Genomic DNA, 6819 nt, shown 5'->3' on the forward strand with positions numbered 1-6819 from the left:
TTTGGAGGCTTGCATTTTATACTTGAGGCACAAGCACTTGTACTGTAGCAGAAAGAAAACCACCTTTGTGCACATGAAGTAGCTTTCAGCAGCCTTTCAGTGCACGCAAACATTTCCCTTTCCTTCAGAGTCCTAATTCTGTCTGTCTTACTAGTGGCATTTAAAGCAAAACCAAAACCATTTTCCATCAGTGAGGGAGAGAAAGGTGAATCTGTCATTTGTCGGTTCATTAGTAGCAGCTGCTGGTGTCCCATACTGTTACCTGCATAAAAGTATTAACTAGCTACTCGTGTGTGTACTTCTGATCACTGTCTTGCTCTCCCGTTGCACAGGCCTTGAGGTGGGGTGGTCCCAGTCAAACTGAAAAGGCAAAGGAGATGCTGCGTGGACTTTGGGCGCTGGTCTGTCAYATCCACCGCTGCTGGGCATGCGTGCTGGGCTGTGTTCATCCTCACTTCTGCTGGCGCCAGGGGTGAATCGGTCCCGCTATGCCTTGGTTTTGGACAGAACGCCTTCTCCCATCCGCATTTAGCTGCGCCAGTGTTGATTTCTGTGGTCTCTGACAGCAAAGCGATTTCATCAGCTCTTTGCTGAAGGTTGAGTCTTTTGCTTTCTACATGCCTGGGTTCCTTCTGCTCTTCGTGCTCTCTGCAGATGGGGGGTCTTGGCCCTCATGGTGCGTCCTTGTGCACTTGTTGTGTAGCGCCCTCCTAGGCCAGGGTTCTCGGAGTTTGGAATGAGGTTGAGATAAGGGTCTGATTAAATTTTATTTTTTTAATATAGTTTCCCTTTCATCCTTCTACTGGCAAGGTGCGGTTGTTTTGTCCTTGCTTGCGTCTCAGTGCTGTGGAGTGTAAAGCAGGGGGCTCAGCCAGGCCTTCGCTTGGCTCTGCGCAGCGCCCTTGCAGGTCTCCCGCGCAGCACATCTAAAAGTTAGTGAGGAGTCTGTAGTGGAGGAACAGGGTAGCCCAAGCCTAGCATCTCGGGGGAAAACTTGTAAGAAAGAGAGAGCACTGCGTTCCCACGGCGCGTGGCCGTGCTGGGGCTTGCAGGGAGAGACGCTCAGCGGCTGGAAGTGACCTCTTCGGTTTCCGCTCAGTGCCAGCACGTGGCCGGCTGTTTCATTTCCACGGCTTCGCTTTCGAGTCGCTGCCCAAAGTCTTTTTGCCTGAATCCTGAAGTGAGCCTCCTTCCTTTCAGAAGGCACAGCACCTGAGGCAGCACRGCGCGGGCTCTGACCTTCAACAGCCGCTTTCTGCGGAGGCAGTCCTTGCTCTGAGCCCTGTGCCTGCTCCCCGCAAGCTTTCCGGGCAGGTCGCTGCRCTCCCGGAAGAGCTTTGTGGGGCTGGAGGCCGGAGAGGCCTTGGCTGCAACGGGAATCACTTTGCACGGTTAGCGTCGAACCTGGCTCCCACAGCCCGTGGACTGGCGGTGGGAAGCGGATCTTGTCTTTAAATCTTCCATCGTAGCCACTTAGTACAGAGGGTGGAACAAAGCGTTTGAGATTTGCACATCCCTYGCAGAGCTCCTCCGGCTCTCTTGCAGAGATCAGGTATTCCCTTCCCCCAGTGCTGATGTGCACGAGTCTGCGACACGTTTCTCTCTTACTATGAAATGGCTGATTTAAAAAGAAAAAATCCCTTACCTTTCCTTTGAATCATGCTAGAATAAGTTAACTCTCTGAAYGGCTATGAAGTGATTAAATCTAGCTTGTCAGGCCCTGTACAGATTAATATGAAGTTATCTATTACTTTAATTTTTACTGCATGTATTAAATATGTCAAACATTCCATCAGGAAAGATTTAAAGGCATTTTGGGAGAGATGTGAGGAAGGAGGGCGCTGATTGCAGTTAAATGACTGATCCATACCTTTCTTACAGGTTTTCTTTTCCTCTTGCTTCTCTACCTGAATTTGCAGTCCTCCTGCTTCCTCCCCGTAGGGCAGCCCCTATGCAGAAACGTGGGCCCAGGATGCCTGGGCCCTTGCTCTCCCCCTGGGCTGCCAGCGCTGCATGCGTGCGTGCGTGAGGACGCCTGCTAGCGCCTGCCTCTTGTGCTGCTACCATGCAGCAAACCCCTTTCCTCATCGCTCACCTTCGCTCTTGAAGCATGTGTGCCAGGCTGCAGAGAGGAGCAGATGCAGAATGGTTCAGGCGGCCAGGAGCTTTCCTTGAGACCTTCTCTCTCTTTCTCACTCTCTTAAATTTTTCACAGACTTCTGCTGGTAAATATGGGCTGGTCTGCTTTCCATCTCGCGTGCTTCTGGGGCAACARCCTCATTGGGATAAAACCGCTACAAAGCAGGTTGGAAGAGGCTTTCTGGACGTGGTGCTGCAGGCGGAGGGCTCGCTRCCTCTCTGGCCCGTGGGCTCCCCAGCCCTGGGCTCTAAGAAGGTGCAGAGCGTTTGGTGCTAGCAGGGCAGAGGCCTGAGATAGCGGGCTTCACACYRGTGYRGGACTGGTGCTGGAGTGTCCCAGCRTCTCTCCCAGTTTTGCACTACTCACAAGTTTGGTACCCGCTGCTTGGTCTAGAAGTTGATGGGACCGACTCGCCAAGCTGCCCAGTAGTGTCGCACCCRGGCCTCAACTCTGGAGAGGAATGGCTGGGAGAAGTCAAGAGATGTTGAAAGGAAAACCATATTCTTCCCACCCCTCTGAACTTGCCTTCTTGGTCTGTAGTTTTCTGTCGTCTCGCTGTGGTTTGGCTTAGTTTGGTGGAGCTTCCCTGAGCAGAAGGCAGGTCCYTGTGGGCTTAAGCCCTATCGGCGGGTGCTGCAGGACTTGCAGGGCTCCAGCAGGGAGCAAGGTGGCCCGGGCTGGCTCCGGCTGAGCCGGGCAGGGCGCAGGTCTGAGGCTCAAAGCACATGCAGCTTATCCCAGGCCCTGCTCACCTCRAACCAGCAGCTCTGTCCATCCCCGGGGGATGTCAGAGGTGTTTGGCAAGCCTTGGCTCTGCCACGTTAGATCCAGTGTGTCCTGCTCAAAGCGTAATGCTCATAAAATCTGTGCAAAGATGCTACTGACTTTTAATGGGAGCTGGACTCTGCCTGGTAGGTGTAAATCTGAATTTCTGTACCTTCTAGTAAGGACGTGTAGAGGTGTGTGTTTTGTGTGAGGATGGGGAGGAAATGGGGGTTCTGGCTTGGGCTGGGCTGAGCCTTGTGTGTTGTTATTTTTTTCCTCAGAAAGCAAGGGATGAGAAAACAAGTAATTCTGAGTTTTGTTTTGTTTTGTTTTTCAGAGAAGTGGCCCCTTTGCCTTCACAGCGGCAGCCCTGGTGCTGGCTCCRCTTGGAGGCCATCCGTCCTCGGGGCTGGTTCCTGGCTTGGCAGCTTCTGCCAGGGTCTTGCTAGCTGTGCAAGTAAATCCYGCTCAGAAGAAGAGCTGCTCTGGTCTCTGTCTCTGCCTTTCTTCACAACAACTCACCCTTATTTAAAAATTACAGCCTTTCTCTGACTTGAGGAAAAATGGAGTGATTGTTCTCTAAAACRTGCTGCTTGTAAGGAGCTGGCAGGACCATTTACTCCCACAGCTACTGCACGTGGTGGAGGCTTTAACTCATGCAGGGAGACCCTTGTCTGCGAGGGTGCAGCAGTGCAAGTAGCTTTTACAAACAGGGCACCTGTTTGCCAAGAGATGGGTAGTGTGAAGCCATCACCTATGGCTGAGAAGTKGCAGCAAGCACTTTGGCATGACCTGTCCAGCCCAAGTGGCACTGGGAACACTGGTGCTTCGTTACGAGTTCTCTGAATTACAGCCTTGTGCAATCATTTGAGTTACCCCCCRGGATAGGTGCCCCAGAGGTGAAGTAGGCTGGAGATCATCATCCTCTCTAGAAAAATGGTAGGGCTATCTGCTCTGAGGACACTCTCAGCTTCTTGCCAGCCTCCTTTCCTTGCTGTCACAGATGCCCAGGAACTCACTGCTCTCAGGAAGGGCCATCTCTGCCCCTTCTTCATCTCCTTTGTGCATCCTCAAATTCGATCTGATTGTAGCTTCCAGATCTTGCAGGTTACAAGACGTTTTTCTAATGTGCTTCACAAACTGGCTTTTGTGAGTGCTTTGTTTTGGGGAGGGAAGGAGAAAYGTTTTGATTTGCAAGCAAATTACAGGGTGTCAAGTGACTGCCCAGCAGGGTGGCATTGGCTGGGCAGTTAGGTTTTCTYGATGAATGCTCAGGTGTTTGAATTTTTTCTCCTTTTCTTTCTTCCAATCCATCTTCATGTTGCATTACTCTCTTCCTGGYTTACTTTGGCATTTCTTCTCTCCATGCAGCCACGTTTCAGCTAGAATGGTGCACAGGAGATACAAACATACATAGAGATAATACCATATATATAACCTGTTGCTCCTGGTTAATGACTTAGGATATGCACTACTTATTTCTGTTTGTTCYGCCACCTGGCTACACACTGTTGAGACATGGCCTGTGCTTTTTCAGCAGCCTGTGCCAAATAAATGTGGTTTCTATGCAATGAAATGGATGCACAGGGAGCTGTAGATGATCTTAATGAATGGCAGGAAATAAGCTACGTTTCATTGCCTCTGTTCCACAGGGGCATCGACTGCATTTCYGTCTGCTAAGGGTGCAGACCGGCCCACTGGCACTACCACAGTGCCGTCCTCTGCTCCACAGCCTCCTTCTCTGTGCACCCTGCAGCTCCCCACTCTGTCTCCTTTCTCCATCCCTGATTTCAGCAYGAGCCAAAGGCTGTTACTGCTGCTGCCCTGGAGTTGTGGGCATCTACAAATGCTAGAAGACATTCTGCTGTCTTCTTGACTCACTCCRAATTGCCATTTCTGTGTTTTTCAGGGTTTTTCTTCTTAAATGCGTATGCTTGTCCCATATAATAAARTCTGCATCTCTTTAAGGATCTTTCCTGTATCTGTTACTTTGACTTTTCCTACTGGGCACTTTCTCATCATATTCTTGAAACCAGTCTCCATCCCAGCTCCTCATTCCATATATCTGGAGTAGCATCTTCCCAGGTCTGCATCTCTGCAGATCTCCTTGCTGTGCCTCTTCTGTTAGGCCACCACTCTCCTTTGCTTGGTTAACTCTTCCTCYCTCGTCTTGTCATTGGCAGCTCTGGGTCTTCACAGTTCACATGGTCAGGAACTTGCAGCCTTACCTAACCTCCAGGAGGGGCTTGCTTGGCTAGGATTGCTGTGCTCAGAGTCAAAATTTCTGTCTTATGTGTGCCCATCCTGTTCAAGGGCTGTATCAAGARCAGTTTGAGCGCAGGATGGCTCCTCCTATCTGTAGCTGTTAGATTGTCATCTAGCAATGATATTCCTTGAATCTGTTTCTCTGCTGACTGCATGCATGCAGTATATCCGAGACGTGCACATTTAATATTCATCACTACTAAGGTCATTTTTACCAGCTAGTCACTATGTGCAGTGGTGTTTCTGTGTCCTGCTGCAAACTCTTCAGCAGTGCATCTTTGCAGCAAAGTCTCTCCAAAGAGCTGTCTAGCAGGCACCGATGCTTTCAGACGGGCTTTCCACCGCGTTGCTGATCATGCTCTGGGGGCCAGGAAAGCAAGATGAAATCATGCCCTCTGCTCTCYGCATCACTGTCCCCCCGTGCCAGGGGAGAGCAGCTCAGCAGAACGGAGGACTGAGTGGGCCAGCAGTCTGCCCGAGCCTCTCTCTGCCTGTGTGTAGATGAGCAAAGCTGCAGCCCTGCCTGCCTTCCCGCTGTTCTTTCGGCACCTCTGGACTCTCAGTACCTGCTCTGGGCTGCCACCACCCCACGGGTCGTCCTAGGAGGTGCAGCGAGGTCTCAGCACAGCGCTCTGCTTGTCTCAAAGTGTTTTGGTTGTGGTCCTTCAGTCTCGGGCCCGTCAGCTCTCGACACCTGCCTGCTGCTCCTCAGGCGTGCGTGCCAAACTGCCCACCTCCTGCTCCTGCTGGCCTCTGTGGGAAAAGGGTTGAGCCCCAGCAAACACGTCTTTCTCAGCACCTCCTCCCCGGAGAAGCCCCGGGACTGCTTGGGAGGGTCTGTGTCCTCAGGTTGTGTGTCTGGACAGGCTACGGACGAGGCAGGGTTAGGTTGGTTCCCCTGCCAGGGACGTCACTGTAGCTTTTTTTTGTAGCTGTAGATTTTTGAGAAAATCATGAGGATATGATTTCCCTGCGTCGCGCGCGTTTCCCTTGTGTTGTAGCGTCCGTTCGGCCCATCCTTTAGCTTGGTGGTTGTGAAATGAATCCATCTGTTCTAAGATGTTCTCAGGAGTTCTTGTTTGTATTAAGATCCCCCCTAGGCTTAGCGGAAATCGTGGTCCCCCTCCTTTCGCCTCCCTCCCCTCCCTCCGTGGCCGAGCCCTCTGTTTCGAGCACTTCCACCCCCTCCCCGCAAGGGTGGCGGGGGGCAGCTGGCGGTTTTGATTCAGGGCACGTTGGCAGCTTGGGGGCAGCCTGGAAATCTGAGCGACACCCAGATGGCTTCTGCCGCGTTGGTTCGCCCTCGGTCCGGAGACCGGGTGGTGCCTCGGACTGCATTGCTAGCCAATGTTTTCTAAGTCTGTTTGTAAGAGTATCTAATTTTAAAATGAAATGTGAATATATATTATGTGTAGGTGCCATGTAAGATAGTGTTGTGCTAGGCAGCAGGATGCTAACCTACTTTTTAAGCTTTTGGGGGCAGGAAAAGGCATTTTTCTCTCACTTCATGCTCACAGATCTAATATTGTAAATAGTTTTTTTATATTTATTTCATGGGCTTTCCACAGGTTCTTGTTGTGACTGGTGTCGGTTGGTGGGCTGCGTCTCCCAGGCGGTCGTCCTGGGAGTTCGGCTTGACGCAACCAAAG

This window comes from Apteryx rowi, unplaced genomic scaffold (genome assembly GCF_003343035.1).
Source record: "Apteryx rowi isolate R43461 unplaced genomic scaffold, aptRow1 scaffold_3, whole genome shotgun sequence".
Lineage (NCBI taxonomy): Eukaryota > Metazoa > Chordata > Aves > Apterygiformes > Apterygidae > Apteryx > Apteryx rowi.